The following is a 14,222-nucleotide window of genomic DNA, read 5'->3' on the forward strand; positions in this document are numbered from 1 at the left end:
GATCAAAATGGCTGCAAAACACTAGAAACTAGTTAACCAGTTTTTAGTCAACTTCACTAGTAATCAAATAAAAGCATAATAAATAAGAGTTTAAATACTCATCTCTAAATATCTTAAAGATTCATCGCTTCTCAACCTTTTGGCTAAGATCAAGTGTAGTATCTATTCTTATTAGTTTAATATCTTAAAGATTCAAAACGTAATTACTCTTAATGCCAGTTAGGAGGCACACGCATTCTCAAATGTGCTCATAGCATTTTCTAAAGTTGGTCCTTTTGCCTCAATAATTTGCCTTCTTGGACTTACTTGTACAAGTCCAATCAGAGCTATAGGCTTCCTAGTCAGAGAGAAGCTGGAGCATAAAACATGTCTTAGTGCAAATATCTCTTCTACTTCTTTCTCACTTAGGGTAAGTTACTTTTTTTTCTCACTGAACATATTTTCTCTGCTGTAAAATGTGGATAATTATATTTATCTCATGGAAAAATCTGAAAATTAAATTAAATAATGTACTTAACAACTTAGAATGGGGTTAAATGTTCAGAGTTATTCACTTGATAGTCATTTTATTATAGCAATGTTTCTTACAGCAGTAGATATAATCTTAAAAATCTACACATTATCCAAATGCCTAATATGCAGAGAGACAGGCAAAAATAATATGGTACTGTTTACAAAAGGCATGCATATGGCCATTAAAGATATTTTCAAAAAATGTCTAATGGCAAAGAATATACTCACAATATGATGTTAAATGGGAAAAAAATAGACCAGCATAAAAGCTGTACATGAATTTGATCCCACATATCAAACCACATGCATAAAATGAACTCAATATTTGTAGTTCTAGGCTGTAGAATTGTGAATGACTTTTTTCTTTATGTTTTTTGGCATTTTCTACGTCTTTACTATGAATGATGTTACTTTCATAATCATAAAAAGTCACAAGGGCAATATGATGGAAAGAGTATAATTTATATGTAATTACAAGGTAGGGCAAAAGTAGGTTTATGAGTTGCTCATGTGAAAAAAATACAATAGCTAATAAATAATAATACAAGAATAAACTCTGTTTCATGTACTTACAACCATAAACCTACTTTTGCCCCACCCTGTATAAGTAAAGAAACATTACTGACAAATTTATTTGTTTAAAGTGATATATTTAACATCGCATACTGATTTTGTTAAGCTATAATGTATTATCTTATGCATTTTAAAATTCTAACTTATTTGGCTTTACCTGTAATTAAACAATTTGAAAACTACCAGAGGAGAGATAATTAAGGAAATTGATACATTTTAAGCATAGTTCTTTCAAAATACTATGTCCTGAATGGCCATTAGTTTTAGGTCCACAATTTTCACATTAATTCCTTCATGTATTTATTTATCAAACATTAGGCCACTTATGTGTCATGTTACTTTAAGAAATCCATGGTGTAATAAGTTTTTCCTGGGATGAGAGAGGCAGAGTTGGTGAGACATCAAAGAAAAAGCAATAAAGTGACAAGATCCTAACTATGGGTCTTGAATTTGGCCTTATTTTGTTTATATGTTGTCCTAGGAGTTTATAGTTATATTGTATTTTAAAAAGATTTGCAGAACAAAGGTTATCAAGATGTTCAGATTTGTGAGTTCATCAAATACAGCGCCCATTTGCTGTCAAATATCAATGAAAACAAATACAGAAACCAGCACTGAAGAAACATTAAAAGGTTTTTCTCATTTTAGAGAAAAAGACATACATTTATTTAAAATGCATTAACTGGAAACAGAAAAGAGCATAATAAAGGGAGAAAAGATAATTTCATTGTACAATTTGGGATGAAGGGGTAAAATTAAGCGGGTAGGAATTTACGATAGTGTTAAAAGGGAAATGTGATTGAGGAGAAATTAACAAATATTGTTTCGTTAGAGTGAAATGTGGATAGAAACAATAAGAGCCAGGAAGATCAATTGTACTTCAACTCAAGAGAAATGAGGCTGGGGAGCTATGGACAGAAATAAAGTCAGGGTTCAACCAAGACATTTTCAGGGGATTTGGCAAATGAGTTAGCATCACACATGGTGATTGCAAAGCCAGGATATCAGTTCATCCTCAAATAGCCCTAGTCATTTTGTGGAAATAAAATGTTAATTACTATACCACACTGTGATTTGGAACCGTGATAACCCTATCACAGTTTTTCTACATAGAAGAATCTCCTCTCCTCTCTGAGTTATCTCAGAATTGTTTTTATTATCACATTTCCTTTACAATGTAAGATTTTCCTTTCCATCTTCACTTATCATTGCTAGTTATTACCAAATCCAGGCAATGGTAGGCATGAGTAGCTGGGCAGAAAAGAAGTCCTGTAAATTACTTGGTCTGAGAGCTTTTCAAAGGACTTAAATAGATTTAGAATGGAAGATGCCAGACTACTTTACATTTAATTAACTTGCCGTTAAATGTTGAAAAACAATTACCAGGTCTTTAAAATTTCAAAGATCAAGATTAAAGGTTTAAAAGAAATTCATTTTCTTTGTTACACAAGATTAATCCTCTTTTAATGTGCTCTGTGCTTATAATTTCATGATTTATGCATGTACATTTGAACTTAACATATTTTTTCTGTTTTTCTTTCTTATTTTATTGTAATCTCCTTTGTGGTCAGGGACCACTGCAAATCTTTAATTATGCCAGATGTCTCTGTTATTGAATGAATTTTAATTAATTGAGCCATGAGGATCTGTTTTCATGATTGCCATCTTTCCATGCCTAACAATTATTTAAATTTTATTCTAGATTTCTGTCTACAAGGCCACGAGCAGTCTGAATGTGGACTATGACATCACTCTGTATTTTTAAAATGTTGATGCTCTTCTTTTACATGTATACCATATATACGAACATATAGATGTGTGTATGTAAGCATGCAGACACACAAATAGATATACATACACATATGAATGTATATGTGTATGAACCATGAACCATACATTGTTCACAGCGGTAGAAGATATGTATACAAGTTTTTCTTTGAGTGCAGAGATTATCTTTTACCACTAGGAACCATTCAGTCTGTGGGTTATGGTTCATCCATGAGTACTATTCAAAAAATGTTTGTGCCTCTCGAATAGATGAGAGGACTCTGCAGTTTATTTTCTATCATCTCCATGGAACTGGAATGATAACAGCTAACATCCTAATAATTAAAGTTAAAGTGCTGTAATCAGTCAGGTCTTCCTTGAGCCTAATGTGTCTCCCCAGAATGCAGTGATGTTCTTCATCAAGCCGAACTTATTGTTGCTGTAAAACCAGCTCAAGCTGGTCCTATCCTGTTTCTAATGAGACCTGGAACCGCAGTTTAAACCCTGTCTGTACCACTTATGCATAACACTTGTGAAAGCCACTCAGGAATAACTCTTATGAACCCTTAGTTACTACCATTTAAAACCCTGCCCCAATCCCAGATCCAGGAGTCCACTTGCAAAAAAGTTTTCTTTTCTAAAAAGCTGGTGCCATGCTATTGGCCTCTATATGAGGAAGAGCAGTGGACTCTTAAAGCAACATTATCAGTATTGCCACTGGGCTTCTCTCTAGTTTCTCCTGGTTGCCATGAAAAAGAGAAGTGAATAAGAGACGTATAAGAGAGGAAGGAGATGTGGTTAGTGTTTAACAACCCACCCAGTTACTGGCTTGTGGCTTTCATTCAAATGAGAATGATTGGGAATAATTCCCAAAACCAAAAGATGGTTTATGCCATAATGTGATATTAAACAAGCAGATTCTGAATCAAGGTTCACTCTTACTAATATACTATTGGCCTTTCAAAGAGGTGGAAGCTAGGGGTGGTGTTACCTACCAGAGGCTCTAGACACACAGACATCTAACCAGCAGTCTTTTCTAGCCTGTGTTCATGGGAGGATAGCTGCTTTTTTTTTGGTCTATGAATATTATTTGTAGAAGAATAGAGGAAGAGTCCACTGCTCTTCCTTTGTTCTGCCTGTGATAAAGGAAGTGATGACCATACTAACACATATATAAACATCTTTAAGTAGAGATTGGAATATGGGCTCTACAAGGTCAAGGATTTTTGTTTGTTATCTTATATATCTTAAGATTTAAAACAGTACTTAACACATAGAGGTCACAGAAGAAATAGTTATCATATGAAAGATTACAAATACAAACACATTATTCTTGCATTGCATTGTCTTTGGCTACACAAGTTGTGTTTTGTTTTCCTGACTTTGTAATCATCTACAGAGTATTGTTTAATACTAAGTAATATGAAGAGATATAAGATACAAAATAGCCTTAGCAATCAAGATAGAAAAACACTTCTATCATGAACGTTTTTTTTTCATTTTTGCTATTTTTTTCAAATAGGTTAATTATGTGGGTTGCTATTTGATTTCATTGTATAATACACTGTAGAAATCAAACAAACTAAGCTTTGGTGAAGATTTTTGTGACCAGATTTAATCATTTTATTTGAAAATATATTTCAGAAATATATTTTATTACTTTTCTTAGAACAAATTAGTAGTACACTCTACTGAACACAACAAATGATGAGATCGGTGTGCCAAAACACTTCTGTGGGAGAACTTACACATTCTTAATAGTAATATTGAATTATTCCCAGAATTGAGAACTTTCATTCTAATAATAACATGGATAATAAATCAATATGACACATATTAAAGGTAAGACTCATAATTCATCTTGAAGAATACAATTATTCATAAATAATTTCCTGAAATACCTCTCTAATATTTTTCTTCACTTACCAGGTTATTCCATTAAATATTTGCTGCTTTTATTTTAGGGTGCTATCTTAGCACCACACTGCTTCCCCCTCTTTACTTAAAAGAGACACACACTCACACACAAATGCATTCTACAGTTATAATCCTAGTGTGTCTTTTCAGTTTTCTTCTGGGCACAAATACCAGTTCTAATGGACACCATTAATCATAATAATCATAGTATTAACAATAATCCATTCTGTATCAGTTGATTTATTTCATAGACTTAAATTTAAACTATTTTTCTTGACTCGTGTGGTAAACAGTTCCTTAGGATCCCGCAAGAGCAGGGAGAATAGAGCAGAAGAATGATCTAGGGGACATATTGGCAAAAATGTTGCTGCATGGAATAGCTGAGACTTTCCTTCCTGTATTCTTCTCTAGGACTTTTATGGTGTCATGACTTATATTTAAGTCTTTTATCCACCTTGAGGGTTTTTTTGTGTGTATGGTATAAGTTGGTAGGCAAGTTTCATTTTTTTGCACATAGCTGTCCAGATCTCCCAACACCATTTGTTAAGAGGCTATTTTTACTCCATTTTATTCTTCTGCCTCCTTTGTCAAATGGCAAAATCTTACACACCATTAATGGTTGTGAGTGGGGCAAATGGCTAAAGTACAGGTTTACTGTAAGTATAAAAGAAGATCTAATGAAAACTTTTACATTCCAATAAGAAAGAAAATGTATTAGGAATAAGAGGAATGTAAGAATGATTACATGTGAAAGCTTTTAGACCACCTTATTGCTATATATTTCCCCAAATAAGAATCATTTGTCTTATCTCATCAAATATATAAATTAATTAATATGTATATCTATAAATCAGAGGTTAAATATGCCAGTACAAAAGTGAAATATCATTTGAAAATTATAATAAATCTGAGATTAACTCAATCATAAATACATTCTAATCAGGTGTTTTATTTTTGCATAAATTAATTCAAAAAATAAATAACAGCAGCAAGCTAAAAGCCTGTGGTACAGCGATTAACAATCTAGAGGATTTTTTCTACATTTTGTATTTAGAATAAAGATGCAAAAATATTAAGTAAAAATGTTTTCTATCTCAGATATTACTAATTTTTACACTATGGAGCTTTAAATATAGTTTTAACAATGGTTGGAAGCACAATGGTTAGAACAAAGAAATGTTAAATGATTTTTACATATTATTTATTCATGGTCAGAGAATTGGCTTCAATCTACTAGGAAAAGATTTTAAAACAGAAGGTTGAAACTTAAGTATAAGGCGTCTGGTGAATTTACCGTGTTCTGAAATTTTGAATTTATTATATAACTTATTCATAAAGCACAATGATCGAGGGAGGAGTATTTATCCAATAGAGTGAGGTGAAGAGAAGCATATGGTCTACTGAATAATTGAACACCTTTCAACTTCACTTGGCTTTTGTTGAACTGATATGTGTGGGATACCTTTATCTGCTACTTTTCTACACGAACAACTGGAAGTCATAGCTGACTCAGTTGTTGGGTTAAAACTGATAGCAGCCATAGATTGAATGCTCGCCCTCTCTCAACGCTGAAGAAATTTAAGTCTATAGAAGTAAAATTAAATTATGTAAGTACGTAGTGCAAGTTAATGAAAGAGCAACAGCTAAAACCTAGTTTCTTAACTTCCAGTCCAGTGCTCTTTCCATGCTCCTATCCTGCTTTTCCCAAGCAATTTGTTAAAAAATATTGAAATTGGGCAAAAACATTTTCCTTGAATTTTCCAGAATAGTAATTTCAAATGTTTATAGAGTTATTACTTTCTTATTACATTAATCCTGCTGAGGCCTTGCAAAACATATATGTAGCCTGTTTCCCTCTCCCTGTTTGTTTTCCTTTTCTTCGTTTAAAGATAGTACATTCTGAAATTAATTTGGTTTTGAGGTTTGAGAACTTTGAAATACTTCCAATGAAAGGTAGACTGTTTTTGGTAGAGATCAAATTTTGTCACCCAACCTAAATTAAACTTTACCAAATTTATATAATTGTCAAGGATTTAGTGATATCATGCTGTGAAATCAGCCCCTCAGAGAGTGTTTCAGTTTTCCACTTTGCGTGGATAGGCACTGTCGAAATTGAAACTACCCTGATCTATTGGATCAAGCATGGCATCGCCAAACGGGAACTTATGGTTCTTTCCTGGTCAGGTTTTTCATTATTTGTATTGTAATTGTGAATGCAGTGTTGATACTGGCATATGTGTTCCTCATTTTAATATAACTATACTGTATATAATTTATTTCTGGCTGTTCTCCTGGAAGACTGATAATTCAATGTTTTGAATGACTTTACATCATCTATGTTTTGATTCATCTTTTTGTGTCTTCCTTTAATCATTTTGCCTTTGAAGATACTGTAACTCCAATAAAAAAAAAGCTATAATAAATGAAGAGAGATATATAGGCTCAGGACTAAAAAAAGCTTGATAAACCTTAAAATCTTAAAAACCTTGGTAAAAAAATTTTTTTGGTCTTTAAAAAGAATTATATTCACAAGTCTCTTATTGAGGAAGTCCATTCCCTACACTTCCTCCTTCTCAAGCCCTTCTTTATTCAGTGTGGATGTGTGCTAAGTATGGATGATGATGAAGAAGCAGATGAAAGGACAATATTTAGGAAAGCAATCCATCAGATGGGCCTTGAGACAGAATTGGCGGAGCTAAGAATCTTGAAAACGCCAAAAACAGCCCCCCGAACTCCAAGTCTCACTGTTGGCCACAGCTATTCCTGGCAATTCCTCCACGGGGGCCACAGAAACATGTAAGCACTTGTTTAAACAAATCTCCCTGTGCCTCCACCTGAGTAGGGTGCTGGGAGGAGGCAGCAACTTCAGTCCAGATTTTATTGTTCGCAGATAAAGCTGTACCAAGCAGCTGCTTTATTCAGACAAAGCAAACTGAATAAATCTAAGTGTTTATCTTCTCTCTCTTTCTCTCTCAGAAAGCACACGTTTTGTTTCCTAGATACATTTGTTTAAATGATACCTATCTGTTTATACATTGCTTTGTTTCCTGGTTTTATGTCTTATTAGTCCTTAGGGAAACATTGTGGATTGTAATGCCTTGTGTATACTTGTGAATGAATCAATAAAAGAAGAACAGAAATATGCCATTTTTCTGAAACATTTCTGAGAAATAAATCATCTAGTCCTGCCCCCTAATACCATAGAATGAGGAAATGGGAATTTGGAAAGGCTGCTTCACTTCTAATTAGCAGCAGAAGGGGGTTAGTATCCATTTCCTTTGATTTCCACTACAGTGTGTTTTCCACGGGAAAAATACAAGTGCTGCTACATTGATAGGATTTTTAAAGCTCTTGACTCCAGGATTGAGGAGGTTCTTACTTCAGTGCCTGAGCCTTTATGACCCTATAACTTTCTAGACAGAAATACCTCGTCGTGTAAGACCTATGCATAAGCCAGAAGCTCTACATCAGTATCTACCCTGGAATAACATACGTTTATAAGGAGTCATAAACTCAAATGTTTACTTCAGCAACATATATAATAATAAAATCTTGGCAAGAACTTAAATGTTTCTGTATGGTGAATGATTAAATAAATCTTAATATTTTTATTCTATGAAATACTATGCAAGTTAAAAAGAATGAGTCAGACTCATGTCTAGTAATAGCAACATAATTCTAAGACTAAGACTACAATAAAAAATGAAAGTTGTAAAATATCTACGATATGAAACACAGAGATGTGTAAAAAAACAATAGAGTAGTTCTGGATCTACATGACATTTATGTAAAAGGCATCAACAAAGGGTGCGGAATAAACATGTGAAATGTGTTATGGAGACAATTACCTGTGGGGATGGCAGGGCTTTCAGTTGAAGGTGGCTTTCAAAGGTGGCTTGATTTCAACTGCATGTTTTAAATCTTTAAAAAATAGAATGCATTCATGAATTATTTGTGTAATGTAAAAAAAGTTTCTTAAAATCACATTATCCAGGCATTGTGGGAAGTATTTCATTGTTTATAGTCTAGCCACCAGCATTATGAGACTATAGCTTAAATGAAAAGAGCTTGATTTTGAAGATCACAGGGCTCTAAAATAATCTGAAGCCATGTGAAGGTTTCATGCAACTTTTAGCAGGAATCAGAGTTCGCCAGCCCTCAGTGGTTCTTGCTACGAATAGGGAGCTTGCTCTCCCAGGTGTGAGCTGGAAGAGACACCTCTATGGTCAAGGCAACAGAGAGAGGGTCCTCTTTTCCCCAAGTGGCACGACTGTGCTTGAGTAGTAGCTACAGCATTGGAAAGACAGCGAGGAAAGGCAAACAAGAAAGACCCCTTTGATTCCAGAAAATCTAAAAGAGAGAAAGACTTATCAGGCTTTCAAAGCCACCCAGGCAAAGCAGGCACTTTTGAAAAAGAAGGAGCAGATGAAAAGAAAAGATCTCAGGTTTCAGCAACTGGAAAGGTTCCTCCTGCATGATGCCTGGCAGCAACAACGTAAGGGGCTGCACCTCAGATGACTAAAAGTGAAACCTCGTGGTTTGGAAGTGCCAGATGAATGTTCCTTGGCCTTTGTTGTAGCATCCAGAGAATTAGTGGAGTAAGTGTAATGGTACAGAGGACCACTGCAAGGCTTCACCTGAAGATTTTCAGTGGTGTCTTTGTCAGAGTGACCCCCCCAACCATAAAAATGCTGTCTATAGTGAAATCTATGTGACCTGGGTATTTCTAAATCTGAAGTCTGTGAGGGAACTCATCTCAAAACATGGACAAGCCAAGGTCAAGAATAAGATCTCTTTGACAGGCAATACAGTGATTCAGGAGCATTGGGAAAGTTTGGTGTCATTTGCTTGGAAGACCTCTTTCATAAAATTGCCTTCCCAGGAAAGAATTTCCAGGAGACTTCAGGGTTCCTGTGCCCTTTCCATCTCTTAGTGGTCCCCCAAATTGAGTAGGTTTCCTCAAGGAGGTGGGCTCACATGGCTGTGGAGGTGAACTTATCAACCAGCTCATCCAGCAGCTGAACTTAACCCAAAACATCTGAAAGGACAATGCATTGGAAGCATGTGTTTTTGTTTTTGCTTTTGCTTTTGTTTTGAATTATCCAGTATTTTCAAAGAAGATTATTTGCTGCTATATCTTTAGAAACTTGAGAGAAAGGGTCATGGAAATGATGGTTATATTCCTGGCCAACACTTCTCATTCCCCAGTTCCAAAGGAAAAGTCCGGTGGGTTTTCTATGTTGGCCACTGCTGTCATCTCTGAAATCAGCCAAGCACTCACGACATGGAAGACGGGTCCTGCTTGGTCACATCTTCTCTCCAGGGGTTTAATGTTGATGAACAGATATCCAAACCCAAGCATGAAGACAAGATGGCAGTGGACAAAGGCCAGAGGCATACTTGAACCTGGGGGTTACTAAGGCCTTGTTTTGAGAAGAACTTGAAATACCAGAGCACAAAATCAAAAACAAAACAAAACAAAAGCACATTATCCAATAAAAGCTAAGTGTGTCTCTCTTTTGACATTACCTTACATAGAAAGGACTGGGAGAGAATATGCAGCTGTGCAAGAGAAGGCTATCTGTCATTCTAGGCCAGTTCATATTCTATACAGAGGATATGAATAAGTTATTGATATTTAATGACAGGGAAAAACAAAAATTGTACAGAATAATGGGGCAGTGATGGAAGAAAACAGTAAAATTGATCATGCTTTTATCAACAAAGAGTTAATGTAGTTACTAATAAAAAACCAGTTCTTCTCAAGTCCAGGTAAATTATCTTCAAATATTCACTATATGATATTCTCTGAATAAAATTATAATTTTCAGGCTTTGGCTATTCTAAAGTATTTTATCCTTTGTTTTTATCATGTATGCTTTGACGTAAGTGGAAATCAAGAAATGAGTAAAAAGCAGGATCAACAAAAGGGGGGCTATTTAGGCATATATATTTAGAGCGAAACAGTGAAATACACAAACATGCTAAATTGTTGTTAAGGAGCAGCAGTACCTGATTAAAGTGAAATCTTGTTTAGGGAGAAGAGCTTCATGAATTCTATTTTACACAGAACGTGATTCAGAGTGAAACTTTGTGGGGTTTGTTACTGGGAAGTTGCGTAGTGTGGATGGAGGTGGAGATCACCGGCTGAGTGCTTGGACACAGCTAAGTTCTGAAACCTGATTCCAGTGTTTACAGGTGGAGAGATGTTGAGCAACTTATTTGACCTGTCTGAGCCTCAGTTTTCTCTTTTGTTAAATGAAGTAACACTGCATACCTCACAGGCTGTTTCAAGTTGGTAACAAGTGAGGTAATGAAAGAAAGGCATTTGCTTAGTCGTGCTCAGGAAACTAGAGGAGAGTTACTTTTTTCTCCCTCTGGCAGAGGTTTATAAACATGGGCAAACAATAAAATGATAGCCTTTTATTAGTGTTCTGAAAAACGAAGTGTAGATCATTTAGTTCTTTAGTTCTCTGGTGACGATAGACACAAAAGATGTGATAGTTTAATCGCCACAGTGAGCTTTTCAGATTTTATGGTAGGTAAAAGCAGAACAACCAGACATTTCTCTTGGTTTAGGTGGGTGGAGAAGAAAGGGAGCGTATGATCGAGGCCAGGGAGATGACTGGAGATAAAGGTGATGGCGGGCAGAGGATGTGTGCTCAGTGTTCTCTCCACGGGGCTGTTTTCTGCTACCAGAGGATGTGTGACTTTTACTGACAAGCACCGAGGGAGGAAATAGCTTGAAGTAGGTAAAGGCAGGGAAAATACCTGCCAATGGTAAACTACTCCACAGCTGTGTGGTTCCTCTAGAACCGCCTTTTCCATCATGGGCCTATCACAAGCTTTACCGCAAAAAAAGAAATCTCGGATTATGATTTATCCACCTCTCACACTTATCTCTAAGATAGGAAACTCCACGCGTTCTGAGTTCTCCTTTGTAAATGACTCTATAGTCAGGAAGGTTTGTCTTTTGTCTAACTCCTATTTCTCAACACACACCTACCACACCCTCCTCCCCAGCATGAACACACATGTTGCTTACACACTTTTCCTCTGAATAACTGAAGGGCTACTACTTTTTGTTACTGTAATTTTTTCATTGATAGATTGATTTCCACTGCTTCCTTTACTAGAAATGAAAAATATCCCTTCACCACCCTTTGTAAAATAACTCCCCATAGATTTGAACTTAAAATCAATTGTCAAGATGGTAGTTGAAATCCAAGTCAAAAACAGTATAATGTTTCCGATCTTAATACCAACACAAAATAAGTCAATGCCAACGTACATGAAAACTATTGGTTCTCAAAGGGTCTTCATCTGATGAGGGAGGAGACATTAGTACTGAGCAAAAGCACTTTAGTTCCATAATATAGTCGTTCCATAGATACCTAAACGGAAGGTTTCAACCATGTAGTTATAACTTAATCAAACATCAATGAAAGGTCTCTTTTATTTCTTAATTTTTAAAAATTAACCCATATCTTTGTTCTTACTAGTGTCATTTACTCAGGATTTAGCCAGTGGAATCTGGATTTTTTTCTTTTATATTAGACTTTATCCAACAGTTAGCATGACAATGAACCAAATTTAAGCATCTTTTATTTACTGTAGAAATAGAGCCCTTCACATAAAAGTGTAGTTCAAAAGACTGATCATCTCTATAGAAGGTTTTGAAAAGAAAAATGAACTATGTGTTATTAATATCCTCAAGTAGATTCTAGACATAGGATTGTAAATGGTAACTTGCTGTATAGTTTCCCTTTTTGCCTTAATTTCCAGGAAGTGATGAAACATATTTAATGTTTAATATCCATAAACACAGGTCATGTAAATATATTTATTTTATTCTTTTTATACATTTTTTACAAATATAGTTTAACAGTCTTATTCTATATAGTGATCTTTTGTAATAAAAAATTCCTTTTGGAAGTTGGCAGGGTATCAGTTACATCATGAGGATACATAATGATTTCTATAATTTTTTATTGCATATTACTTCCCTTTAAATGCAACAGGAAGTAGTAGAAAACAGGAGTCACTTTCTCTCAGCAACACTCACAGACTAAAAGTATTGATGGTAATGGTGTGTGGTACCAAGCTAATATTTTAAACCATAAGTTGTCCCTTTACTGAGAGGGACTTCTTTTACTGGAATGAAACTAAATCTTCAACACATCAAGCCAACCATGTCTACAGATCTATCCACTTGGGTTTTTGGTTAAAGACAGAATTCTTTCATGTGTCTGGGCTGTTTAATTCTTCAGTTTGGATTCCACAGAGGGCTTGATGTGAACCAGAAGACAGGTTGGGTAAATAGTTGGATGCAACAAGTTTATACACTTTTTCTTTTAAAACACAACAGAAATTTGCACAAGCTGTTTACATATAACTATCATAGAAATGTCTTGTAGGAAAAAGGTGCTATTTGTCCATTGACATTTAGTTAATGTAAAAGGTGAGATTATCACCATTGAACTGAGAAATAATTTGTATTTGTCCCCATTTTTGAGATGGAGCTTCAGTGTTGCTATTAATGGTGACTTTATCAAATGATTTCCAGAGCATGACTTGGTGATAGATCCCTTGTTGATAATGGATAATTTATACTTAGGTAATGGTCACAATTGTCAAAGTACTTCAAAAGCAATATAGATTTCAATTTAATCCTAGTTAAGACGTGTTCGAATCTAATTTAAAAAACCTTTTAATTTTAGAGAATGTCAACATCCACTGCCATTTTATATGAAAACAGACATAAAAAGCTAAGGCAACAGAAGTTGTCCGGATCGGAGCTGAAAATAGAACTGGTTATCTCAGAATTGTGTCCTCCACTAAGTTCTCTAGATAACATTTTCCTCTGAGAAAACTGTAAGCAAACAAAACTTCCTCTTTTTCTTTAAGATTTACTTCATTTAATACAAAATACATGGACTTTATAAAAAGTCCATTGTGTGCAGTGAACTATTACTAAGTGTTTTGTGGGAAAGGATTTATATAAAAATGAAACAAAACAAAAACTAAAAAGCAAAAACAAATCACTAAATGGACTTCCGCTTCTAGTCAAGATACGGTAATAGGGACCAGATTTACCCATCTACCTGAAACAACAGTAAGAACAGACTAAATATATGGAACGGCATTTTCCAGATATTGAACATCAAGCGGCAGAGGCTAGTGACCCTTGGGAAAGGGGCAACAGATAAGGGAAGCTCTATGATTATCTCCGCTCAGTGTCTGAAGAGAGTTTCCAGTAACAGTGCAGGGCAGGGGAACCCAGGCTAGGTCTGGTCAACTCCCCGAATTGAAGAGACAAAACTGGTCATCTGGGGAGGCAGAACACCTAAAGATTGCAGGCAGAGTCCCTGCACAGAAAGAATTTCACAAAGCTCCAGTATTCTCCAGAAGATTCCCTCAGCTCTCTAGTTGGGTACAGATCAGTTTATTGA

General features: G+C 35.2%; 2 pseudogenes; both read left to right on the forward strand.

Annotated features, from left to right (window-relative positions):
• The first annotated feature begins 123 nt into the window (after positions 1-123).
• LOC112297443 (U2 spliceosomal RNA) lies at positions 124-237 on the forward strand (annotated as a pseudogene).
• A 7,144-nt stretch (positions 238-7,381) lies between these two features.
• LOC112297236 (large ribosomal subunit protein uL30-like) lies at positions 7,382-9,812 on the forward strand (annotated as a pseudogene).
• The last annotated feature ends 4,410 nt before the right edge of the window (positions 9,813-14,222 follow it).

Source organism: Desmodus rotundus, chromosome 11 (genome assembly GCF_022682495.2).
Source record: "Desmodus rotundus isolate HL8 chromosome 11, HLdesRot8A.1, whole genome shotgun sequence".
NCBI classification, from domain to species: Eukaryota; Metazoa; Chordata; class Mammalia; order Chiroptera; family Phyllostomidae; genus Desmodus; species Desmodus rotundus.